Source organism: Neopsephotus bourkii, unplaced genomic scaffold (genome assembly GCF_033783945.1).
Source record: "Neopsephotus bourkii isolate Nb327-2 ecotype Australia unplaced genomic scaffold, CSIRO-AGI_Nbou_v1 NB_940, whole genome shotgun sequence".
Classification (NCBI taxonomy): domain Eukaryota; kingdom Metazoa; phylum Chordata; class Aves; order Psittaciformes; family Psittacidae; genus Neopsephotus; species Neopsephotus bourkii.
Genome location: NW_026901434.1, coordinates 329295 through 356624, shown reverse-complemented (window position 1 = coordinate 356624; position 27330 = coordinate 329295). Strand labels below are relative to the sequence as shown.

General features: G+C 45.3%; 1 protein-coding gene across 3 annotated transcripts in view; it reads left to right on the top strand.

The window, feature by feature from the left end:
- The window catches only part of AXIN1 (axin 1), a 72779-nt gene that overhangs the window by 12069 nt on the left and 33380 nt on the right, over positions 1-27330 (top strand). The gene's annotated exons all lie outside the window — the stretch shown is intronic.

Below are 27330 nucleotides of genomic sequence, written 5' to 3'. Positions count from 1 at the left end.
GGTTGACTGTTAAACAAGCCGTGGCTTGTCATGGTTGACAAACCTTCACTCTGGTCTCAGACCTAACCTACCAGTTTAAAAGGCAGTATTCTTTTGTTTGCAGGTTTCTGGGTGGGGACCATTGGGCTTCTAAGGGAAATTAACTTGTGGCCTCTCTTTCCCCCTCCTACCTCAAATAAATTAAGTTTTGTGTTAACTGTTCTGTCACTTTCAAAGGCCAAAAGGAAATGTCAGCCTATGATTCAGGTTTTCTGCTACCTGAGGTTCTCTGCTACATGCTAAGAGTGCAAGTAGGTGGGAATATATAATTGTATTAGAAACAAAACAGCTGCACAATCAGTGTCAGCAACTGAAGATAAAATGTAGAAAGTTTTTTTGCATGATTCATCCATAATTATTTAAAAACATGTTGAATTTATTCTTAAGCTTTGGAAGAGAATTCTTGCAAGGCTAGCGTTTGCCGTCAGTGATGTTTGTACACCTGAGTAAATGCCTGTCTCAGCAGTTTGTCAGTGGTGAGTGCCCCAGATCTAAATCCCTTCAAAGGTAAACCCAGCACACCTTTGTCTCTGCGGGCCTTTCCATCTCCAGAGTTTTCACTGGGGAGGTGCAGTCAGTCATGGCAGTAGCTGGTACTAGGGTAACCAGGGTGCTGAGGCTCACACCATTTTAACAAGTGTTTCATGCAGATTTGCTCTCTGTAGGTTTAGGTGGCAAAGGCTGTAGCAGCTGAATGATGCAAATACACTGATGGGACTGATGCAGAGATGGCTGGGGAACAGCTTTGTGTACCCACAGCCATACAGCCAAGCTGGGGGCTGTATCTCCTCTCCTTTTTTTTAAGTACCTGTAGCAGTATGTGTTGTATGGGTTGTAGTGGTCTGGGGAAGAAATGGGGGAAGTTCCTTTGGGTGGTCCCTTTTGGATGCAGCAGGCTGGCTATGTCTGATTTTCAGGCTGTGGAACTTATGGTGCTTTTCCTTGTTGTATGTCATTGCAGGTGCTGCTGCTTTCTGCCCAGCTGGGCAAAACTCATGATTTTCATTGTGAGCTCTGCAGTGCTCAGGAGCAGGTGACCTGTGCTGAGAGAGGGGCACTGTTCACATGCTACTCCCTTTGTGATTGCCAAGAAGTTGGAAATGCGCTACACTGTACTGGCTGAGAATTGTTGGGGTGACTGTTGTTGTTTTTATGCTAACACAGTGCTCTGCCTGACACACCAGCCCAGATAAGCATCCGCGCAGGGCAGGGCGCTTGCCCACGTGGCCGGGAGGGCAGCTGGCACCGCAGTGGGTGTCACTGCAACAACCAACGCCTCCCAGTTTCATCAGGCTCAGAGCGCTTTTTCCTCCAGCGAGAGGCACAGGCAGGCACCTGCTGAGGCAGGGAGAGGAGGAAAGGATCTCAAACTGACATCTGGAGTTGCATCTCTGACCCAGACTTTAGCAGGGTGTCCTCAGTCCCTGGGACAGGTCACCAGTCAAGCTCCACTGCTTCATCATGCTGCTTGCCTCAAGAGATGAGCAAATCTGAGGAAGGCAGAAAGTCTAGTGTTTGTTCTAGCCCCTCTCCTGCTGTACTCTGCTGCCTGCAGCTTTAGTCAAGAGTTCAAGGAGGCTTTTCTGCTCCTGCAGCAGTCTTGGCAGAAAAGCCAGCTGGCCTCTTGTTGATCAGTTTTCCTTTCTTGATGCAGTGCTGGAGCTTCTCTCCTTGAAACCCAAGTGTCCCTTGCAAATTGCACTTGACTTGGGTACTCTCAGCCTGGGACATGTGGCTTGTTTGAGCTGTAACTCCACTATCGCTGATTTTACAGTGAAGATGCTGGGCTTGCAGTCCTCTGGTGCCTGCCCGCAGCTCTTCCACATGCTCAGAAGGATAAATGCATTCTACAGCTGTCTGGATTTGCCTCCCCAGTGGCAGGACACCCTTGACAGGCAGCAATTGCTTGGACTGAGCAAGGTCATCTGCGTTTTGGTCCCTGGTGGTGACGCCCTGAGTCACCTCCACATGGATTGCTCTCTTTCTCACCTCATGTAGGTTCTTCTGTCTGGAGCCATTAACCACATTGCCAGCAGTCAAGCTACGAGCAACCCTTTTTCTTCGTTAATTGCCACCTGTGGCTTGGCACCAGCAATGTCAGAAACCCTCCCAGGTAGCCCATCTTGGGCTGTGGACTTGGGTGTAGTGTATTGCCTCAGGTGGTATGGAGCAGCATAATCCTCTCACTTCCCAGCTTTGGAAATCATCCTGGAAGCCTGAGCTGAAGAAAGAGGATGGGACTGTAGCCAAACCTCTTGTTCCAGATGGGACAGTAGTGGCAGGAACACCTATTGTCCACAGAGGTGATGCCAAGCCACAGAAGGCAATTAGCAGGGAAGAAAAATGTACTTCCTTTAACATCTTAAGTTTAAAATATTTTTAATTTTTAAATCAAATGTGCACACATTGATATTCCAGGTAGGAAAACTGTAATTGTAAGAGCAAGCATTTGAAATTATCTGGTTCGCATTAGTTAGCAACTTAGTAAAACAGGCAGGTTTGCCAAACAGGATTCTATTCTGTTCTGAGTGATGCTGAGTGTTAACAGGATTTACAACATTGAGTTAACTCTGCCTTTGGCACAGAGGACAAGTGAAACAGTCTGGAGTATGGTAGAGGGGTCTCTTTCTAACCATACTGTTACCAGTGCAGTTATGGTGGAGATGGAATTTGAAAAGAAAGCTTTCCTCCCCTTTAGGGTCACCTGTTAGTGTTGCAGATCTAAATTCTGTGTTTCACAGTCAACCCCTTCAGGCCTTAAAAAGGTTTTCACGAGCTCTCCCTTTCATACAGGGGACCCTTTGCACCAAGTCCCCCTCCCCAGCTGATGCTGTAGCCATTTATGCTAGGCTGATGGATTTCACCTTTATTATCTTAGTGCTCAGTGCATCAGTTCCCTCTGTGTCGGCATATTTTGAGCATGAATTTGGAAACAGAGCAGTGGTGGGGACCTCAGGGATGGGAAATCCTTCTCAGGTGTTGGAGTGAGTGTGGAGATGGGGGGCATCAGAGCAGCAGTGCCATAGCAGGGACAGAGGGGATGGTAGTGGGGAAGTATAGCCTGCATTCTGCTACCTGCAGCAATCCAGGCTTGAGGAGGTGGAATAGAGAAGAGGGTAGATGTTATGACCCTGTGTTGGCTGGGGACCTGCTGACTGCGCAAGCTGTCAGAAGCTGTTTGAGTTCAGGGTGCCCTCTGAGTCCTGGAGGAGTGCCTTATTACTACTTTACTAATCTTTCTATCTCCAGCTTCCCATATAGACAAAACAGGCATGCGTCACTTCTTGGAGTGAAGTTTGTTAAAGCTTGTCCCAGGCTCTTTTAAGCGTGCTGTTGGCTTTGCTTGTGTTAATCCTTCCCCCTTGCTCTTCCCGTGGTCCCCACAATACGAGAAGAGAAAAGGCTGTTCCAGTATCTCTCCATAGCAGATTGTGATTTTACCTCTCTCACCAGATTTCTTAAAATACCCATGCAAGTACATCAGCCATGTCCGCTTCTCCTAGTATTGACAGTAGTCCCACATCAAGCCAGAGGTTGGGCTACTCTGTTCCTTCAGAGGTTCCTTCCAACCAACACCTCTGTGATTTTAGTCCTTAATTCACTGCCAGGCAGATCCTCCTCTGTCACATGTATGTCTGAAGGCCTTAATCAGCTTTCATGCAACAGTGAGCCCTGCAGAAACTCATATGCTCGTGTAGTGAAGTAATGGCACTAACAGCTGGACTGGTAGCAAGGAGGCAGCCATACCCACAAATAATCATGAAATACAATATGAGAGCCTGCTCTGAGGTGAAAGTGCAGTTCCAGCAACCAAAGGCACATGAGCAAGGAAAAGCATTTCTTTTCCCAAAAAATAGGCGTTGAAAGAGAGGGATGAAACTGCTTTACTATAGCAGCCATATGCAGCAGATCGTATCCTTGTCTGTCTCTCCTCCCCTGTTCTTCTAGACGTGTTTTTTAAATCTCATGTCTGAAGGGTTAAGCTTTAAAAATGAGAGAGGTACGTTTCCTTTCCTCTTGAGATTTAATGATTTTTAATTTGCTGTTTGATCCTGGTTCTCATTCACTGACTGTGTGGGAGCTTCCCCACTGGCTTACAAATGAAGCAAGTGACTGTTCCTTTAAAAACTATAAGGCCTAAATCAAATTATGCAGTAATAAAACTGAGCATATTTTTCAAACAACAGCAATAGAAGGAATGGGGTTTTTTTTGTTGTTTAGACTTGGTATGTACGTTATGTTCCTCCAGGTTTTTAGCTACCTCATCTCAAATCTGTTCTAGCGGTGTACTTCTCTTTGCAGCATGGAGACCAGAGGTCCTGCATCTCACCTCAGAGGCCAGAAAGGTGGGAATGGACAATGCACTATTTTTAGAAATCAGCAGTGCTATGTTCCAGGAACTCCTGCAGTTCTTTTGAGAACTGGGTTTGAAGGTTTTGAACACAGATAGGGAAATATGTCATCTGTGTAAATTGCTCTAAATTACCTGCAATTTGTTGGGAGTTGCCATTTCTAACTGCTTATTGCAACTCTAGATATTTGAGGAAGCTTTTGATTATCCTGAGCTTGTAAAATGTAATTGGCTATTTCTTAATTGTTGTCCTCTGTGAAGTATAATTACCTGTAATGTAGAACTTTTTATTTGTCAATGCCACAAACAGGAAATCAAGAGTGTCTGATTGAGATAAGTTTGGGGACTCAACCATGACTTGTAATTGTGTTAGGTGACTTGTTCATACTGGGACTGGTCTCTCCTGTAAAGTCCTGGAGGTCTTTAAAGAACCTGGAAATCTTAAACGCCATCTTTATGTGATGGTGTGTAAAAGTCTGGCTTGTGCTTTCCTAAAACACTCTTCAGACAGCTGGTGTCTTCTTAGCGAGGTAGTGGCATCTCTTCATTCTGACATGTTGCATGAAGTTTCAGGAGGAACAGGCTGAATTGGAATTAATTGCTTAAATGCAGTTAATCAGAAGATGTGGTAGAGCTTTCTGCTGTCCATGAATACTGTCGAGAAGTCACTTAATTAAGCTTAGCAGGCTGAGGGAAACTGAGAAATGCAGAGAACCCCAGTTCTCACTGGTGTATGATGGTACCTGGATGTAGAGCAGACAGAGAATAGGTCTATACTGGAATTGGATCTGTTGCAGACTAAAAGCATGTCTTATCCTAGTCTGGCATGTCTGCACAGCAAGTTAGTCCTTGTGTCCCATTTGCTGCTGCTCAGATGCCCTTGATCCAACTGTGATGGCAAGGCAAATGTGGAAGTGTGGGTTTGGGATTCTGGGGTGACTTGGGGTATATGTTGCATGGTCAAGGTCTGTCTGTAAAGTTGTGCCCCCCTGGGTTTGTGTCATGCTTACTCATGCTGAAGCTTTCATTGTCATCATCTTCCCAGGCTGCATCTGTCCTTGGTGAAACGTTAATACTTAATTGATCTTGGCCATTGCTAGGAAATTCTTTGTTGAAGTTCTGTTCTTACATTTTACAGCAGCAATAGAAGTGTCAGGTTGGGTATGTTCACCCCTCCTTCATCTCCACATGGGCTTGGCTGTGCTGGGCCCAAGCACAGCTCTGAGGAACAGTGGTGAAGCAACAGGAATTGGTGCTGCCAGTCTGCAGTTTTACATTCTGTGTAGGGGGTGGAGAGCCATAAAGGGAGAGCTAAAAGCTCTGTCATTGCCCACTGCAGCCCTGGGAGATCATTTTGCAAGGCAGGCTGGTTTATGAACAGGTCTAATCTTATAGCTGGGGTTTTCAGCTGAGTACGTGTGTTTCCTTTACATTCAGTCTGTAGGTTTAAATATCCTCCTCATTGTGCCTTTAGAGCGTGACTTAGAATCAAGAGCCACTGAGTGTTCTTCAGGAGCTCCTGGCCAGTTCTGCTGCCCGAAAGCAGCAGTGCAAGCTTCCTTTGGAGGAACGTCCTAAAAACAAAACCTTAAAATAAAACCCCTCTTCTTTCTAAACTCACTCTCCACAAACATAGAATTGTTTAGTTTTATTTTTGCTCTTTTGATGGCAAACCGGTGCCGAACAGTTCTCAGGGAAAGCAGTGAGTCAGCTCGCCCAACAGTGACTCTATTGATAGATGGAAGGAGTGGCGCTGAAGTCTGTCTAGTCATTGTTGGTGCTTGGCTGGAGCGCCAGGGGCTCTGAGGGCAGGCTCAAACACCTCTCGCCAGCCTTGGGAGATCAAACGCTATGAGTCAGGCCACAGAAATCATGATAGGGCCTAAATTAATTAAATCTTTCTTTAAAAAGCCCTGTTTTGAGAGCAGGAAGGGAAGGACACACACGCACCGGGGGGTGTGGGACCCGCCAGCTCATGAGGTGTTGCAAGTTGACTTTCCTTCATGCCTCCCAAGCTGCTTCAGTGGAAACACTGCCTAGTGCCTGCTATGAAGCAATGGACCTGCCAACTTTCTTCTCTCTTGATATCCTCCATTTCTCACCTTTCAGTTTAAGGATGTAAGCCAGAGCTAGAAAATAAGCACTTGGCACCAACACACCACTCCTACGTATCTCATTTCTTGCTAATTTTTCAATTAAAAATGCATATGAGGCAGAAAACATTTTAAGAGGGGCTTTAATGCATTCTGTAGTTTGTGTAATTTTGATCAAGGTAGGAGAGGCCAGATGGTAGGAAGTGTGGTTATGCTGCAGACCTATTAATGGGTTTCCCTTGGGTTTTCCCATCCCCTTTTTCTGAGGCATGGCCTGCTGTCAAATGTGGGGAACCACATCCATGAAGCCCACAGCTTCCAACAGAGCTTTACCTATAAATCAAACTTTAAAGGCCATGGGCATAAAGGACCATATCCTATTAATGCACCAGCTCTCCATGCCACCACCAATATCCTGTGCCATGCCTTAGGTTGATACCATCCCCTGGGCAAGAGAGGGTTACAGCAGGCACCAAAGGCCTCAAACTTCACTTTGGTCTATTAAATGCAAGTGCCACACACTTTGATACCTCAGGCCATGCTGCCCCGAGCTTTTTCCAGGTGCTCTAAACATGTGGTGTTCACCTCCCATCTCACCAGGCACCAGGAGTAGGCCAATTTTCAGCATAACGCACAATCTCAACTATTTTATTGCTTAATTTAGGCCATAAAGTCTCTTTGATGTGTTGTGTAATGCAACGTTCATTCTGAAAAAGTGGGTGGAGTAGCTTTATGGTATTATAAAAATAAATAAAATGCCTGGCAGGATTTTGAAACCACATGGTCATTCCTCCGCTCTCCGCAGATAAGTTGATTGTTGAGAGAGAAATCTTGCTTAATATCTAACTTCGGGTGATTTATTTCTCCAGAGTCCTTTCATCTCCAGCATGTATTGGGTTATCTGTGACTTCTAATCTGATTGTTTTAAGTGTGATCAAAGAACCCATGAGAATGCACTTTATTTTCCCACTGTATGAACAGAATGCTGTTTGTACAGTGCATTACATCACCTGTTCCTGCTGCTCCCGAGTCCAGCACCAAATGGCTGCGGTATAAATAGAAAACAGAATGGACTTGTAGGGGGTGATGAAATTTGTTCCACTTGCTGAGTAAAACAGAGTTAACTCAATGAATGCTTTCTTCACGCCCAACTCTACCTCGACACACTACACAGGCTGAAAATGTTTGAAATAACTCGCTCATGAGGGGTATGGAGCTGGCGTTGGCGGTGTCAAGGAGCCATGCTGAAAATCCACAGGAGATGGCAGGCAGGGAGATTGCTGTCGTTGAAATTGCTGAGATTCTTTCCAGCCTATGCAAAGAAAGAGTGTGGCCTTGTGTTGTTGTAGCTGCGATGGTCCACAGGCAGGGTCTGCACAGAGAGGTGGTCACCGTCCTTACCTGGGCTTGGGGTTGCAGGATCCCTACGTACATGGAGGGCTTTGTCACCCCTGAGAAACCCATCAATAGAAAGCAGCTTTTTTTTGGAAGGTCTGGGGGAGGTGGACCCCAGGCACCACCTGACTGTTGCTCCAGGATGCAAACTGTATTTTTTGGGAACAAGTGCTGAGGAGCAGCTCTGATTCACGGTGAGGGCCTAGGAGATGCCTCTGAAGATGGGCTAGGAGCTGCATTTCTTTGCTTGATCCTAACAATCCTGAATTCAAGAAATGATGTTTATTTTCTGACATTAATGCTTCACCACCACGTAAGCTCAGCGCTCGGTGGAGGACAGCCCTGCATCTCTCTGCAGCTTTAACACATCTCCCCCGCTAGCCTCTCCCAGCCTCTTCAGGGGCACTGAGCAGCAATTTCACTCCAATTACCTAATTGATTAACACATTTAACTTGGAGCATTTGTTATCAGCCCGTGTTTGACTTCCAGTTTCTTGCTTCTCATGCAGACCAGGAGGGTAATGTGAGGGCCTGTAAGCTTGCTTGCTGGGTTTTCCAATCTGTAGCTGCTGGCCTTAAAAAGAATTAAAATACAGAACCCTCCATCCTTACTGACCTTGCCTTGACACACAAGCAGCCCTCATGAACATCCCACCCTGGGTAAATAGCTCACGTTTTCATTCAGAGGAGAGCTGCTGTGCACCGAAGGGTCAGGGGAAATCACTTGGGAGATAAGTGGTGTTTTTATCTTAAGCAATTAGTCCTTAGTGTTGGGGGTTTTTAATTTTCTAATTAGCTTGGAAGTTGCTCTTGTGCAGTGTGTGGTCGCTGTAGGAATGCTAAACCAGCAAAAATGGCTAAATCTTGTCTTCCCCACCTCATCCTGCTGCCCTGCTCACTGGGAAGCAGAAAGCCACCAGCATTTCTGACATGCCATTCCAGCAGGATGAGCTTATGGCCACTATCTCCCCCATCAGCCTCCGGGTAGTGATCATCTGATATGTGTAAAGGGGTTGCCCATCCATCATTAAGCTTCTGGTGGTTTTCTTCATCTGCAGTCCCCAGGTTGGAGGAGCAGCAAGGAAGCAGGAAGAGGACTGCAGCATGGAGTTTTCCCTTCAGATGTTGTCTTGGCATGGATTAGGGTTGGGATCTGCATGGCTCCATCAGTGCTGACTGCTAAAGCATGGCCAAGTCTCCTTGCTGCAGCCATCACCCTGTGTGATGGGGAATTGTCTTTCTCTGAGCAAATCGAGCTGCTCTGCAATTTCTTTCCAGTAAATTATAGGAAAATGAGTTTGTCCTTCTGCCTTGAATGCTATGCAGCACCATCATGGGATTGATTAAACCTTTCATGTGTTCCCTGCGGAGTGCTGAGCAGTGGGAATGACTGCACAGTTACCTGGCCTTGTCCTGCCCACAGGCCTGCTGCTGCAGGCCAAAGCAGCGATGCTGAGCTCGAGCTCGCTCTCAGAGACACGCAGGCACGTTGCTCGCTTCAAGGTCATATTGCAGGGTTTACTGTAGCTGAAGCACTTCTGGTGTGTTGTTTGCACAGTGGTGGTGTTTGGAGGCCACCGCTTGCTGGGCTGTGGAGAGGGAAACGTTACAATTTGCATTAGGATGGGGGATTTTCTAGCCCTCATGGAACAGCATCCTCCTTAGTGACATTTCAGCTTCCTTTTGGTGCAGCTGAAAGATGAGTGTCTATTTGCAGCGGCTGTGAAGCTACTCTGTCTGTGCCCTTGTGAGGGAAAGAGACTGAATTCCGGGGCTTTGATTAATGAAATTATGAGCTGAGCTTGCTCTATGTCCATTTTATTGCTGCTGTTGCAGACCATAGTGGCATCCAGGTGGACTGTGCAAGCTGATACACACAGACCAGCACTGAAACAATCTGCATCTGCTTGAATTCACCAGCTGGGATATCAGAGTTTAATGTGTGTAGTGTTCCTTCCACAAGAGAAATCCGTATTTCAGTGTGATACACTACTAGCTGGGGTTTTTTCCCCCAGCTGTCTTATGCAAAAGCACTTAAGGAGTAGCTTCAAAAGCATCCAGAGGTGTGAATTACAGCTGATGTAATTAATTTGTGTTTGTGGGCCTGGCCCCCTGCCGTTTAGGTGGTGTGTTGGGCTGGCAGTTACTGAGAACAAAAATCTAATCTTGGAGAAGATTAGGAATTCTTTGACAAAGGTTAAGCCAGGGCACACAGCCTTATCATTTGTACTGGTGTCCTGTGGCAAATCTGTAATTTAAGCCATGAGCGGTAGGCTGGCTGTTCCTCACACCAGCTTTAAAGCAACAGCCTCTCTGCTCACCTACCTGGTTGTTTTGCAAAACAAAGTCTTAAGAATGGTTAAACATAAGACTGAGGCAGCTCTAGATCCTTAAGTCACTGCAGGGGTGCCCGTTGCGAGGACATTCAGAGCCAAAGCCTGCTGTGTGACTTTTGAAGTCTCTTTCCCAAGCCCATCTCCATGCTGTCCCCTGCCTCTTCTGCTCATTTTGTTCCCATTCCTCCCACCCTGGTGTGAGTGAACAGCATAAGGACTGTGCATTGACTGGGCACTGCAAGGAAACTTGAGATGAAACAGGGAGGGAGGCAGATGCGCCAGCAGGCAGCTCAGAAAGGGGGAACCCAACCTTGCCTTTCCTTATGTGCTGCCCTGGTGTGCTGAGCCCAGCCTGGCTGCAGCAGGATTTAGTCCCAGCACACTTCCAGCCAGCATGTTGTGGCAAGCTTCTCCAAACAGCAGTTTCCACTTTTCCTCTTTGGTGTCTATTGTTTTGTTATTTGGGGAACTGAAATCCATGCTCGAATTTGAAACATGGTTAGCATTAGCCTCTGACGCAATGGGATGGGGCTTTTTTCCTTTCAAATTGGTCTGAGCCTGAGCACATCATTCCCTGGACAGCATGAGGGATCCACAGCTCTGCTGTGACCCACACGCGTGGACAACAGGGCAGTGTTGTGCTCAGTGCCGGAAGACTGTCCTGTTCAGTGTCAGCAGAGCTGCAGAGTGCTTGGGCTAAATGGGGCAAATAGTCACTTGATTGCAAGTGACTTTCCAGAGGGAGGAGGCTGGCTGAGTGCTGGTGGTTTAGATTTAGCCCTTTAATGAACAGCATCAGGAATAAGTTAAGTTCTCAATTATTTTGATTTTAATCTAATGTGTTAATAACGTGAGGATCTTCAGATGAAAATGAATTTCCAAGTTGCTTTAAGTATTTGCTAGCATAGGAAGCTAAAGACATATGTGGAAGAAAGGGCCATCTGATGAACTGCTATTGTTCTCTTAATTCAACCCACCCCATTTGGGCCACTCTGCATGAATGGCTTTGTGTTTGCTAATAAAATCATGCTATGTTCCCCGCAACACATGTTCTGCATGTCCCAGCTAGTCAGCAGCAGTAAAACCTTTTTTTATAGGTTTATAATGTTACCTTCTCAACTGCGGCTTCTTTTAGAGACAGCAGTACTTTCAGGGTTGGCCTTCAGCACACAGGGGTGGCTTTGAGAGCTGCCATAACCCCATATTTCTGGCACATCTTCCTCCTTTCCCTTGGTACCTTGTGCCCTTGCTCCCTGCATGGTTTGTCAGTGAGCGTTTGTACCTCCTCACCTGAAGGGTGCTGTGTAGACTGTTGGAAGAGAAATAGAAGTGTGCTCCTTGGATTGCATCCTCTGCCTTCTCCTCAAAATGTTCGGACGAGCCCAGGCTGCTTCTCGTGCTGGCTCAGGGAGGGTCCAAAAGTGGCTGTCTTGAAGTCTAAAAGGGCTCCAAAGCGCTTTTATCTGTTTGGCTTTGGAGACCCAGAGGGGTTGTGGGGAGAACTCTGCTGTTGTATGAACCCAGGAGAACTGCAGTCAGCCTAATGGATTCTTTGGGCAGTCCCTGAGACAGAAGGATGAAAAGCAACCTTCTGCCTTAGCACAGCATCTCAGAGGGGGCTGCTTTAGAGGTTGGCTGGCAGTGGTCCTCTAGGAGCCACGTCCAAGCTAGGTGGAGAATCAGTATGCATGGCAGTTGCTCCCTCTGCTTGGCACATTGCTTTAAGGACTGTAGGATGGAGGGGATTAGACCAAGTTCTATGGGGAGGAGAATAGCCAGCAGGGGATAGCTGGTCATTTTTGTTCCTTTTGTGGTACAAACAATCTCTCCCTTACTACTCACAGGGGCTCATGATCCTTTGTGATGTTTATTAGGCTGAAAGATTTGGAGACCTCTGGTCTAGCTAGCTCTCCAACTGAGAAGGGGAATTTAGGCACTTGTGATAGTGTGGCCAAAGAAACTGCAATAAATATTTGGGAGATTTTAGTGTTTAGCATTTGTCAAGAATGGTTTAGCAGAATGAAGTCTTTAGTGGAAAGGATGGAAGTCCAGCTGAAATGACGGAGATGTGCCTGGGTTGGCGTTGGCACATCTTCCACACTTCAGGGATTAGACGGAATTGTGTAATAGCAGCATAATGATCAGCAGAATTGGCTCATTTCAACTTCAGCTGCTTTTGTTTAGGGAGATGGACTTAAAATCTGAAACTGGGTCAAAATCTTTTCTTGCTCTAGAAGTTCCACACGTTTCACACTTCTGTTTGAAGATACCTCTTTCTTACGGCTGTTTAACCAGCCTTCCTAGGCTGAATTTCAGCCAGGCAGGTGACTTCAGCCTGCGGGTTCTTGTGAAAGTGGTGCTGATCAGGATCAGAAAAGGATCTGATGATCACCAACACATCCTGTCCGGCTGATCGAATCACAGTCCTTGGTCCTCTTTAGGACTGATGGAAACAGCAGGCACTGTTCTAGAGGTATGTTCACTCTTCTGGATTCTTACCACATTTTCAATGAAGGTCAATGTCAAGATAACCTCTTCATGAACTTGCCCTAAACTACTAGGGAGACAGAATTCTTCCCCAGCAATGGCGTTCTTCCTGGAAGTAAAGCCCAAGTATTTGTGAGCAGTGTCCTCAGAGCTGCTGTGGCCCCAGGTCTCCTCTGCTTGCAGCAGACAATAAAATTGCCAAAGTTTTTCAGTGCAACTGTGTTTCCAACAGTAAGTGGAGATTCTTCTTCCTGATCCCAAGGGCAGCTGCTCATAGACATGCATGGCCTCCTTGAACTCCCGCGATTGGCCCCAGTTAAGGAATTGTGCAGATATTTCTTTGTCCCAACCCGTTCTTTAACTTTTCCCAGAGAACACATCGTGAAGGGAGATTTGCCAGGTTAGCGTCAGGAAATCACTGCTTGGGAAGCCCTCTGCCTTGCTACTGGAGAAAGCAGCCTGATTAATTATTCTGGCTGAGGTCCACTTTCAGTGGTAAGACTGGGAGCACTTGTGAAGCTGAAGATTTGGCGGTCAGAAATGATGGCCCTTCAGCAGGCAATCCCACCAGGCAGTCAACCTGCTGCCTGCAGGCAAGTAATGAAGTGATCCTCATATGGAGATCTCCATAAGCTGCCAGCAGTGGAATTCATAAATTCATTTATTATTTGCTTAAAGCTGTACAACAAATGCCTCTCTGCAGCATACAGAGACGTCTATTACCATCTTGAGCAGAGAAGATGATGCCATTGAGCAGTTACTGTGTTAGCAACATACACATGCAAAACAGAAGAGTTTCACTTCAGTCCCTTACTAAACATGCGAATTTTACATCATGCTGTGGATATCCACATAGTCCAGAAAGATCAGTCCTAGAATAAGAACCTCTGGCAAGCACTGTTCTCTCTTCCCTGGATGTGATAGGGTACCAGCAGCACAAGTTGGCAGCCAAGTCTGTCTGCTGTCGCGTTGTGTCATGCAAGAGTCTCAGCACTGCAGATGTGCAGGCTCAGACATCGGTGTCACAAGCTCCTGCATGTTTTGATTAATTCATCTACAGTTTTCACACACAGGTTCGGGGACGGGTGCTTTCATCAACTTTGCGATCAAACTGTGTGCCAAGGATATTATGAGTCATGTTACAGACTCGCTTGTAGTTTTGCAGGGGTGGGGGGAGTTAATAGCAATGTTAAAATATCACTCATTTACTCTATAGGCGGAGCTGGTGGCAATGGCTGTAGTCATGGTTGCCTAACATTTCCCATTATACAAAACTTTGTTGTAGTTGCTCGTATCTTTATCAGACTGTGTTGTTTGGTATTCTTCCACGCTGAGATTTTGCCGAAGGCTTAATTATTTTGGCAAATTTTAGCAAAAACAGAGGAGGAGGAAATTACATTGTTTTGCTTGTGTCAGAGTCTTACAATTTACTTTTCATTGATAACCATCCAGCTTTCCTACTTTGAAGCAGGGGTGTATCATTTGGCAGGTGGGTTGCTGGAGGTAGGAAGGGTGCTGGCAGCTTGAACGTACCTTTTGCTCTCCACGTGAATATCTGTCCAATTTGATTAAATTGGAGAATTGCACAAACTCTGTAGTAGATGGATTAAAATTTTGGCAGCCGGAATATCCTGAGAAGTGTATTTGCTCTGATGATGCTCATGGATAAGACTTCAGAGACTGGAAATTGCAATTCCTATTGCTGATGATGATGATTCTGGATTCGCTGACACTTGTCACTAGGGGAGGAGGTCTGACATCCCGCAGAAAATGCACTTAGCAAAACCAAGAAAGGCTTTTTGGGCAGTGATGGTGAGGAGGTGCGGAGGGTGAGGACCTCCAACAGTGAGCAGGTGGTGATGGGAGCTAGCAAGAGATGAGGCTGTACAGGGTATTGAAACTGGAAGGGGTTTTCTGATGCTCCCCGGAGTTTTCAGGTGCTGTTCCGCCTTAGTTCAAGACTGCTCTGCAGGAGGAAGATACTGCTGAGCCACTGAGCCAGTTTTGATAATAGGCTAAAAATCCCTTTTGTGTAAATGAATGGTAGGTTAGAGGGGAGAACCCTGTTTTCCTCCAATGGGGAGGGTTGTGAGCCAATCCTAACAGTGTAATTGAACTCATGTAGCCAAATGGGAGAGAGGGGCTGAGTACATTTGCCCCGTATAGACATGGGACAGTGTAAGTCTGATGCACAGTGTTATCACATGGTGTTTCATAACAGCCTTTTCCTAGATCCACAGGATTTCATTTGTAGTTACGGCAGCTGGGATGACTGCCGCATGTGGCAGTGGATCAGGCTAGCCATGTTGCTCTGCCCTGGGCTCCACTTGAAACAGAAGGAGAAAATGGTAGCAGCAGTTGCTGTGAGGGTGGTGAGGAACTGGAACAGGCTGCCCAGGGAAGTTGTGAATGCCCCATCCCTGGCAGCGTTCAAGGCCAGGTTGGAAGGGGCCTTAAGCAGCCTGGTCCAGTGTGAGGTATCCCTGCCCATGGCAGGGTGGTTGGAACTGGATGTTCTTAAGGTCCTTTCCAACCCAAAACATTCTAGAATTCTGTGATTTTATAATACATCGTTCAACTGGAAGTGATTTGGGCCCATCCGTGGCCATCCAAAATGCAGAATTAAGCACTGAGGATCCCAGAATGTGGCTTTTGCAACACGCCTGTGCTGACTTCAGTGTCTGGGAAGCTGTCAGCTGGAGCATTTGAAGTGATTGTAAAATCTCTTCTCCATGTAGGTTTTCTGCTGAGATCTGGTCACAGCTTTGTCCTTACTCAGAGCTCTGAAGAGTCTTTCCACACCTTCCCGTTTCCACTAATTATCGTAGCATCTTTGGGACCTCCCTCCCCTGTTGAATTTAATTGAGTGTCAGCAAATACCTTGTACTCAGAATTTCTGGAGGGAATAAAATAAGATCAATGGAAACACGCAGAGTGTATCTTTAAGAAACTGAGGTAAAAAAAAAATCAATACAGCTGTCTTCTATCCAAACAGTGGCTAATTTCTTTTGAACAAAGCCCACTTTGCTTGTGTTTTCACTCATTTTTCCTGAATGGAATCATCAACTGGTCTTAGTTGTATAAAGATATGTAGGAATGGAGCGAGAGTTCAAACAGGTTCTTTACAACACTTCAGATAGACATGGTACTTCATATATATCCCCACAATAATGCATACCAGATGAAAAGATCTTTGTGTAATAAAGGTAAAAGCCCCTATGTCTGTCTATTCTAATGGATGAAAACAAAACCAGAAAAATTCTATAAGGCAAAAATAGTGACAAACCCCAGCACAGTTCCTGAAGTCAAATTTTACTTGATATAAAGTGCACCAAGAATAAAACAGCACAGGACTTCCCTGAGCAGTGGCCAAACATGGTGGTGGGATGAACTGCGTATACAGGGCTCCTGATGGCTGCTCTATCATTCTCACACTACATTTAGGGTATTTCATCTCTGCTCTGGTCTGCAGTTTAGCTGGACCTTCTGGTGTTGTGGTGACCCAGGAGCTACCTTGTGAGCTCCTGTGCAATTTGTTTATGAACAATGCTTTTTTTTTTTTTTTAAATAAGTATTTTATTTTTTTTGCTTCCCTGCCTCCTTTAGGTGTTTTTCATTACATTTTAATACCTGTTTAAATGAGGTGAACTGATTTTTGCACCTTGAACCTCTGGAAATGCCTCCTTCAGGAGAGAAGCATTCCCAGTGGGGTCCTTCTTAGTTACAGTCAAGGTATACTTAGACACAGTTACTGCATTCTGACCTGCACTGGCTCCAGATGTTGATCTCCATCTATCTTGCTGCTGAATTCTCTGCTCTTGGTTTGTCAGTCAGCCACCGAATTTAGGTCCATTTGTAGAAGTATAGCCATTACTATTTGGCCTTGTGAGAAGGATAGCATGATGTGATCCACCCTCATCTTGCCCCAGCGACTGAGTTGTATTGGCCAGGTCAGTTTGAACTGAGAAGGCAACATCAGATTAAGAGCTCCTAATAGAGACCAGCAGAACAATTTAGGATTTACACATTTGCTGTGATGCTGACATCTCTTCAGAGCTGATCAATAAATGATAGAGGAGGTTTAAAAGGTTTTTTTTCAGCTTGCCAATATTTTGCTGTTGATATAACCTGCTGTTTGTTAACATGATGGAACAAGTATCCTTTAATGACCCCATTTAGGGAGCTTGTGAGTCTCCAGACACCGCTAGAGAAGCCCTGTTTCATGAGACCTACTTATCTGTCATGGTTGCAGTCAACTATGCTTAAGAATTCCCGCTCATTATAAAGTACTGATTGGAGGCAGAAGTATCTGGGGGTTATCTTCTTTTCTGTCCTCATCTAATGGTCTCTTGACTTTGAACTTGAATGTGTTCCCTAGACAGAAGTAAAGTTAAATAAGGCTTTGCAGGAATTTTTAATGTGAAGGTATGAAACATCTTTGTGAAGGTCTTTTGCTCAACTGAGTTGTTTTTTCATGTGCTGCCAATATCTGATCCCACTTCTTGACCTTTAATATAGGCTGAGAAAGAAGATTGCAATGTTTCTAATCAGTTGAATCTCCCCTCTGGGAGCACTATTAAATCTTGACTCTCAGCTTTATCTCTGCCAGGTCTTGCCAGCCGTCCATGTTTTGGGTTTTGTTACCAGCTGAGGTCAGAATTCGGTCACCTCAAAGGCTCTTGTTCAATTGGGGGAATTTCTTGGATCCTTTCTGTAGGAGCTAAGACACCAGTGAGCAGCTCTGCTTGGAGGCAGACCTCTTCGTTTCATGTGTGTTGGTGAGCCAGACCTTATTCAGTGAAATAATCTTTTTGTGGGTTTTTTTGTGCAGGATTATTGCTAATCCAACCCACCTCATCATTAATAGGTCTTTGGAAACAAACCTGGGTGGTTTTGAGGCGCTAAGTCCATCATCGATGTTCAAAATGTTACATCACCTCGTTTCTTCTGTCACCCAAATCGGCAATTTCATTAAAATACCAAGTTTGTTGGCAATAAATTGGTAATAAGTATTGAGTTTCGTGCCATTGTTTCAGCGAGGATTTAAATGAGGCTAGCAAGTCTGTGGTTGTGCAGCTCAGCTTACATTACGTGGCCCAGTGATAAAAGCAAGAAGTTTAATGTCAAAGCTGCAACTAGTCTTTGTTAAATGGAACCCCTTTGAGTTGTATATTTCCCCCTTCATTTGGCCATCAGCACCACCACTGTTGTGATTTAAGTATCAGGAAATTTACCCCTGAAAGCTGTACAGACAATGGATTGCAAGGCTGGGGTTTATGCCCTCCTGAAAAGCTTCAGTGATCTAAGGATACACTGAGCCCAGGCAGTCTTATTTGCCCTTTGATTCCCATACCTCCTATTCCCCAACATGGTCCAGGTACCTGTAGATGTCCCATGTTCTTGAACAGTCCACAGGCTCTGTAGGTATGTAGGAAACAGGAAAATGGTCTGGAGTCATTGGCCAAAGCTGGATGCTTTGTTCCCATCCAAAAACTTACTCATCCTGCGGGCCTTGGTCTTAAGTTACTAAGCTTACAGACAAATCTGCTTGTAATTTCTTTCTTGTAAGCCCTTTCTTGTTGAGCAGAAATTTTGGCAAAGAGCTGTCGAGGCACGAGAATCCCCAGTTCTGCCTGGTTATACCAGGCCTTCTCAGATCTTTCTTTGGAACAAGCAGGCAAGAGGAAATACTTTCCATTTCAGAGAAGCGTGGACAAACAACGTTGCTTGAGACAGAGAAGAAAAGCGGCATACGGAGTTACAGCACTGAATCATGCTAGCCAAAAGCATGTTCTTGCCTTTATTCAGTCATTCCTGGAACACAGTGTTCTTATTGTATTCCTCACCCCGCTCAGCGCCTCTCCTCGGGCACAGCACTCAGAGATACCCCAACCACGATGCTGGCGGGATTGGGGATGTTAAAAGGAGCATCAGACGCATCTTGGACATGGACCCTCTCTCTCACCTGACATTGGGTGAACACGTTTTCTAAAAACCTGGATCCCGTTAGAAAGGTTCCCGCTGCCTGGAAAACAAAGTACTCGCTTGCCTGGTTTAGTCATTAAGTAAATTTGTGGTTTGGTTGAGACGAAAAATAATGAAGAAAAGCTGTTGAAACCCTGGGATTAATTTGATAGTTTGCAGGCAGTGGTGTTTTTACGTGGAGCTGCTGCCTTCGTTAGGGTATGAGCAGACCCAGGTATAAACCTGGGCTTCCCTTTCTCCCCGCGCCTCAGAGGCAGGCATTTGGAAGTAATTTGTTTCATGAAGGCCTTGGCTGTGCAGGCGAGGGGGTTGCTCTGGGCTGGAAGCTATGTTGCAAGGGTGTCTTGCACAGCTGTGAACCTGAGAGGTGCTTTTGGCTGCTTAGTGCATGCGTGGAGGGAGCAGCATCCTGGGCTGCAGGCAGGGTGGGAGCAAGGGACAGATGGTCACCTGTGTGGTGTGATGTGGGAAGCTCTGAACGGTTTGGGAGTTCACTGGTGGTTTTACACCGTGATGTGATAGATGTATTGCCCCTCCTGGGAAGAGCTGTTTGCTCTGTGACACCTTCACATCTCCCAGCTGCCCTGCTGGCTTTCCCAGGGAATGGAGACCATGGGGCAAAGGCAGAGAAGCCTATGCAGAGACCCCTGTACTACTTTGCAGAGCATTTTCCCTCTCCACCAGCACCCGTTTACTTTGGGAAAGCGGAGAGCTGGGAGCTGGCACTGCTGCATGCTGTCTGAAATGGCTCCTGTGTGTTCCGTCATTGAGGCACCTACATGTATATAAAAAAACCCACCTGCTATATTAAACATAGGTGTCATTTCAGTCTGAGAAGCCAATTAGCAGAGCAGAAAAATCTCACCTACCAGCCTGCTGCTGAATTTTCCCCAGCTCTCAGTTTAAGCAGGGGGAGGGGCAGTGCATTATCAGCCTGTTGTGCCTGTGTCTGCACAAGCAAGTCCAGTGGCCTGCAGGGAGCATGTTTGGAGGGTCAAAGAGTGGGGATGAGGACTCAGGTTCCACTCCTTTCCTGGGGAGGAGGGGGGTTGCTGTGGGCTGTTCTCACCCAAACCATTGAGCAGCTGGAGCACATCAGGAGCATGCTGGGAACATGGCATCCCCTGCCCAGGGATGGGAACCTGAGCTCCTGGGCACGCTGCAGGGATCATGTAGACAGGCCCTGTGATTTGAAAAGATTTGTATTCATTTAAATGCACAACATGACCTTAAAGCACATTAGAGCTTCTATTCTGACATTCCTCCTAATGCATGTGATCCTGAGCAGGACCTCCCTGTTCTGGAGGTGTCAGGAGGATTTGGTCCTCAGGGTCAAGGTCCTCTCACTGTGTTCAGGGTGCATTTTGATGTCAGTTAGTTGTTAGAGCAATGTTTCCTGGCAAGGAGTGTGGGTGTTCAGCACATCCCTGTGCAGGCTTGATTCTGTCCTTCCCAATAAGGTATTAAAAAGAATTCTCTCTGTGGCATATTGTCGACAGGGACCATGACATGGAGGTGAGTGTGGCTTGTGGAAGGAGCAGTGTACCGTGGATATCCAAAATGCACATAGGAAATGCTGGGTTTTCTCTGGTTTTGTAGCTGAAATCACTACAGAGGCTTTTGAATGATGGAGCAGGCTGCTTCGAAGCAGTAAGGCTCTTGTTCAGTCACAATTAATGCAGTCAAATATCCTCTCTATTTAGAGAAACTGCCCCTATTTAATGCCAGCCTTTCATAATGGATAAGGATTCATATTAATCATGTCATAATTAATAACAAAAAAAAACCTCAAAACAAACCAACTATGTTATGGTATAAATGCAAACTAATATATTGAAATAAATGTGAGCAGATACCTGTTATTGTTAGAGAGGGAACAAAATGTTATGCAACATTTACTTTATTTTAGGAAAGTGATCCAGACATCCTGTTAATTGACGTGCAGACATGGTGTTGCCCATATTTTCTCTTTTACTGTAATCCATTTCTTTTGAGTTATTAAACAAATGAGGGGTTTGGTTTTATCCTAGGGAAGACTTGCATTGTTTTTAGGAAGGACTCAACTTTATTGTTTGTCGAAACTGGGTTTTTACACTTTTGATACTAAATCCAAAACTAGTGGACAAAATATAGTATTATGTTGGGGTGATGAATGAGCACAGCCTTGCCTCTGTTGGGAAGGAGGAGCTGGGAGGGCTGATTTGCAAATGCACGGTCAGGTGAAATCCTGAGGGACTTGTTCTTCAGTTCCTTGGGACACAGTGGTTGCATCCTGTTGTCTGAAAGTGTTTCCTAGGAAGGCTAGGATGGCTGTAGAGCTATACGGCCACAGCAGTTAGCCAGTCTAGTCTTTATTTGCCTCCTAATGCAAACAGTTTATTTCCTGTATTTCAGCTTCCTAGATTCTGACAAATTTTAAACCACTTTCCAAACCCACTTTGCTGTATCCTGTGATGTAAATTACTGGTTTCAATTCATGCATCTTCTGTACTTCAGCCCTCCCCCTGAGAAGCAGTATGTCCTTGGTAGCTGCAAAGGAGTGAGAATTTGGAAACTCAGACTGGTAGATCTTGGATTTAGCTTTTGTAACTGTCCTTTAATATTTCACAATAATTACTGAATTGAATTGAATGCTTTAGAATAAAAGGGAAGAGCAGCCCTTATCTGTACTCTTAGTTAGGTTTTTATTTATTTCCCATCTTCCTCCAGCGTGGGAGGATGAATAAGCACAGAAGATACAGATTTGCAAAGGCAAGAAGTGCTAAAGAGCGTCGGTTTTTTCATCAGCTCTTAAAAGCCAGACTGTAATCATAAATTCCCTGATAGCTGGAGCATGCAGAAGTCATCTTTAAGCCTACAAGTGACAGGCTGCTGTTGCTTTTCAAACTTCAGATTTCTTTTTTTTGTAAGACACAACTTTGATCTGGTTCCTTTGTAATGCTCTGCAGAGTGCCGGGGCCGCTGCGCTCGCCGGCTGCAGGGCTGGAAGTGAACTTTCTTGGCAAGAGCCATCTGGAGACCTCAAAGAACAGATTAACTTGTCCAGAATTGATGTGATCTTTGAAGAAGCTGCCCTTGCCTAGAACACATGTGATTAGCTTGACATTGGCAGTGATAAAGTTGAGAGGCACAGCAGTGTCTGAGTACCCAGAGTAATTGGGAAGGGTTTTAAGTGGAGCAGCCCCAAGGATCTGCAATCGAATTATCAGCTAAATCCCCAATTTTAAGCTTTTGAGCAGACTTTGCGTCTTTTGTGCAGGTTAAATCCAGTCAGGAGTAAAGGTTTTCAGCTTTGCATCTTTGTAGACATTTTGTTCTTGTCTCCAAAACATACGTGATGATGTACTGGGAAATGCTGAAAATGCTTTGGGACATTTCTAATGGTTTTATACCCAGTATGGTGCAACTTCTGTGATGGTTGTTGGTACTATGGACTGGAAATGGACACTTTGGTTCAGGTGGTAGATTAATGTAATCTTGTAAGCCAGACTTCTTAGTGGGTGCTGTTCTAATCCCTTGTTTAAAGGTGACCCTGCCACTTGGACACTCTTGTCAGCATGTGCTGTTTAAATATGCTGAAGGGATTTACTTCAGCTCATACATCATAAGCCAACATGTGCAGCTTTTAATTTGATTGACTGGTTGTGATAATGAAATGTGGTATTGCGTGAAGGATGTGACAGTCACCTGCTTGTTGGTAGATGTGAACAGGGGAAATAAGAGAGCCCTGATCATGTCTGGCCAGCCAGAGACTCAGCAACCTGTCATTTCGGAAGCTTTTTTTTTTTTTTAACCTTAGATGGAAATACATAACTTTTTAAACAGAACAAAATAAGGTTTTCACACTCAGTAAATGGGAGATGTCAAAATACTGAGCTGGAGGGATGTCTCAGTGTTAGACTGAGTCATTCCAATGAAGAAGGCAAAATGACCAGAGACACCAGATGAGGGTAGTGCTTTGTGCTGGTTTCCTCCTGCAAATGTAGCTCCCAAAATAGCCATCTTCAAAAACACAGGACTCTGTAAGTTTGAACTGAGTTGTCAGAAGTTGTGTGAAAATGCAGGGTGGCAGCACAGGGACTCAGTAACTGGGTCTCATTGAATTGCAGCCCTGGTCTATGGTCTCTGGGCACCATCCCTCAGCTCAAACACTGCCCACCAGAGCAGGAAAGGAAGAGCTGTGTCCTGCTGAGGGGTTCCTTGTTGCTGTGCAGGAGCTGCCCACCTGCCATCGGCTGTGGTGAGAGATCTTCAGTTTCTGCAGAGCCCGTTTCAGGGTGTCTGTCCATGGGACTTACCAACATCCCCATGTCTTCTGCAGCTCAGAGCTTTCCAAGGCATCGCATGAAGTTTGCTGATTATCAGCTGCCTCATGGCTCAAGCTTTCTAGAAAATGGGATTTCTCTCATGTTAAAAATTAGCTCCTTACCCACCATGGTGACTATAGGTTCCAAGTGTGTCACGGGGGAAATCTTCTGGAAGCACTGTTTAGAGGGAGCATAAGCAGAAAGCATTGTGATTGTCAGCTTCATGAGTCCTTATCTCTTGGGTTTGCTAATCTAGTGTCTCAGGCAGCTGCTTCCTTGATAGTGGAGGGGTTTGGAGGTGCCTCATCATGCCACCAGGGTGTTTGGAGATGCATTTATCTCAGGGCCAGGCAGATGGGAGACCCTTGCAAAAGGAGAACTGCCAGCCTGCCTGGATTCCGTCACAACTTCAGTTCTTTTGAGTAAAACATTTCTTCTAGAAAATGTCAGTGTCGTAAAACTTCAGTAGTGGAGCTGGAGAAGATGGTAGCAATGGAAACTGATAGATCTGATTAGCTTCCCTGTTAGACTGGGAGCTGCTCCAGCCACACTGGAACTGCTAGCAGACTTGGGAAGCCCATGTCTCTCAGACCTGCCAACAGAGCATTGTGCAACTTATTCCCTCCAGTGTAAATTTAGATTCTCCAGAAGTTAGTTGCCTGGAGGCCTTTCATCTCCCAGGCAGTTTCCTTCTTGCCTTAGTTGATTTTTTTTTTCCCATGCTTGATGAAGAACATCAATGAAGGAGGTATGTAACTGTTGAGAAGCAAAGGGAGTGTACTGCATGGATATGGCTTTGTGGGCAGGATCTGTGAGATCTTCCACCCACCATGGATGGTGAAAGGTGATGCAATTCTTCCCCAGAGCTTGCCACCCCTAAGTTTTTTGCATAGAGCAGGGAGTAGATGTTTGGCAAAAACTGAGGACTTTGCATCTTTAATTTAAAATTGAAATAGCCATCAGGTGAAATTGTGTGAAAGAGACTGGGGATCCCAGGCCTGAAGGAAAAGGATGCCTTTATGGGCTTGCGGTGCACTGGGAATTCCAGATAGCGCAGGAGGACCAAAGAAGACCTTACCTCTCTTCTAACTTACACTGAAGCTCCAAGATCTGATGGTGCTAATGTTCAAAGTGCTGTGTGCTCGTCTTGGTTGGAGGGGTGAAAAATTTGGCAACGGGATGCAGCCAAGACATCATTCAAAATAAACTATTAACAGGTAGAAGGAAGCTGTAAGGAGGTGCTTGCTGGTTTTCTACAACAGTTTTAGCCCTTGTCACCATTATCAGGATTTACAGTGATCATTGGAGGACTTTATGCAAAGAAAAGGCAGCTGGTCAGGATGACTTACTTGGGTCACTGTGATCTCTATTATAATTGTTCCCTATGTGATTATTTTGAGGGTTGAGCAACTGAGAGCTGCAGAAGAGACGTGGAGCTTTATTTCTGCGATATGTGAAATGTTCTGTGTTCATTTCAAAAACGTTCAGCCCTTTTTCTGTCTGAAAAAACAAAATTAAATTCAGGAAGTCTGCAGGAATTTTTGTGAAGTCTAACTTTAAATGCTCACCTTTCCTTTTATCGCCCTTATCAGCACATAGAACTCAGTGTGTGAGGTTTTTAGCTGACATTTCAAATCTCTCTGAGTATGCCTGTATCCCTTTTAAAGCAGCCTCCCCTCCCAGATCAGAAGTGACCATTTTTTTTGTTAGACTCCATGTTCCTTTAATGTTTTCCTCCTAATAGATGTTGAAAGCGTTCTTCAGAGGCACGGCACAAAACATTCAAATAGTGATACGAGCCAGCTGAAGAGACTTGTCAGGGAGAGGGAACATTAGGAGAAGGATTGAATACAGATGGATTCCTCAAAACTAATGTAACCTGTTATGATTGCTTTGAAATCCTATACCCTTTCCATCTACTTATGCTTACCAAAAGTTTACATTTGCATTGATGTATTAGAGGCAGAGCTAAAATGGAAGTAATCCCTGCTGTATACATGCTTAAGAGTGTAATTTTAGCTAAATAAAACAGTTGTGACCAAGCTCTTGCCTGCATCCTCAGTGAGAAGCCCACACCTGTGGAGTGCTGCAGGAGAGCCCATCCATTCTGACTCCTCCACCCGGCACCCATATGCTCCCTCTTGGTTCCTTCAGCCATCTCAGACCAATACCTGACAAACTCTTCAGATGCTCTCTGTTGCACTCTCTTTGCATCAGCAGATACAAAGGAGAAATTGATTTATTTATTCTGTATATCATAGTGCTTTCTTAATATACTGCTAGAATAATCCATGTCTCTTCCAGAGAGTCCTGGGAGAAGGTCCAGTAGAAGCTGGTGCTGTATTTTAATTGGGTTATCCAAAAAGCATCCTTCTCTTTGCCCGCAGGGAAGGCCTGAGCTATCCATCATTCCTGCCTCAATTTAAGAGGTTGTATCAGGCTCCATCACGCAACTGTCATATAAGATTTGACAGGAGGGTTGCACTGCCCAGCACTCCTTTAATGTTCAGAACTGACCGTTATGCAAGGAGAGAACTGGTGAAGGGGGGTGGTAAGGTTTTCACTTATTATACCTTGCTTTTCAGGATGAACTTGTTCAAATTATTTCCAGCCTTAAACATTTGCCCTAGAAAACTGTTCTGAAATCTGATGGAATATAGAAATAAGATTGCTCCACTGCACATTTACAGTGACAGACAGAAAACTTGTGTGCTGGAAGATGTCCGTGATGACTTGCCATCCCAAGGCGCCTGGAAGCGTTCGTACCCAGCTGGCTGTATTGCACCCGAGTGTGGAGAAACCTGACAAGGCTCCCTTTCCCTCAAGCAATCATGAAAAAACTCAGCTGATTCAGTTTTGAATGTTCTTTGCACTGCTCAGCAGCTATACTGATCATCATCTGAGGAGAAATAACTTGGTGTTTCTGTTGGTTTGTGGCAAGCAAAGTATTAGTTTTCTGTTTGTGCGATTGGAAGGGTAGTTCACTTCTAACTGACCCCATAATGGACCTAAACCAGTATGATTTTTCTTAGTGACCAGTGAGCATCCATGACTCCTATTACAAAGAAAATTGGTTTTGTGACTAGGAGCAGAAGGGCAGGGTGAATAGGAGCTGTATGAGCAGTGTGTTAACTGAAGGCTTATAGCCTTGTCAAATTCAGATTTTAAAATACTTTGGTAATGCTTCCATCCTTGTGCACCAAGTACCATATTATATATAAATCACTCTGAAAACTTCCACCTTAAATGGGTTGCCTGCTAGTCCCAGTTCATGTAGTGGCTGTCCTGCCTTTATACCCTGTGCAAATATGCAGAAACTGCCAGCTTTCCCTTTGCTGTTGTCTTGCATTTGGTCCTTCCATCTGTGCGTTTCTCACAGGTTTCCTTGTTGTATCTGAATGTAAACCCATAAGGGCAGTGACTGTTTTCTGTTGTCTGTATAACTTTGACCACCACTGAATAGTCAGAAAAGCTTTTCATGGCAGAATGAGGAAGCACGAATTGTGTGATGTATCCTCCTTGCTCAAGGTCCATTACAAACCACATCAACTAGGTGCCGGTTACTGAGTTACTAAATGAAAGATCATGCCAATGAGCTTCGTGATCTGAATTAAAACAGGACTGTGATTCAGAGCTGGTAACAGAGCTTGCAAAACCCGGGAATTCATCAGCTTCGAGATAGCTTACAAACACTGCTCTTCATGCAGAGGAGTAAGCAGGGAGAGTGGGGGATTAAATTGTGCTGTGGCGCTGTGTTGGTGTGAATGTTTCAGCTTTGTTCTTCCTTCTGGCAAATTGCAGAATGACTTGCATTGACAAGAAGATGCCTGCGTGGCCTGACTGTCCTGCAGTGTAGCAGAGCTGCAGGCACGTTCGCACCAGTAACTTTTCTATGCCGGTGGCAGAGTCAGCGTGAAGGAGCTCTTGCCTGCTTGGTTCACAGGCTGCTTCACCGTTAATGCAGGTCTCCAGAGCAAGGAACTCGCTTCTCAGGTTAGGTCATGCAGGCAGTCTCCCTGTCATTTCATTGAAGAGAAGGATGTTGGCCTGCATGCACACAGACTTGAATAACTTGTCTGCAGGACAAGGCATGTGGTTGTGTAAAAACAAGCCTCCAGAGATACATGACCAGATTGTCCATTGGAAAAGCCAGTGTGATTAGATGGTACTTCCTGGTGGAATTTGTAAGTGTTTGATGTACCCAAGTGTGACATTCGAGGTCAGCTTTTGGTACTGCATTGGGAGCAACAGCCATTTCTTGCTTTACCTTCCTCCCTTGGCAAACATGTTGGCGAAAAGAGGGATGTAAAAGCAAGCATAGGTGGGTGAGCTGCACT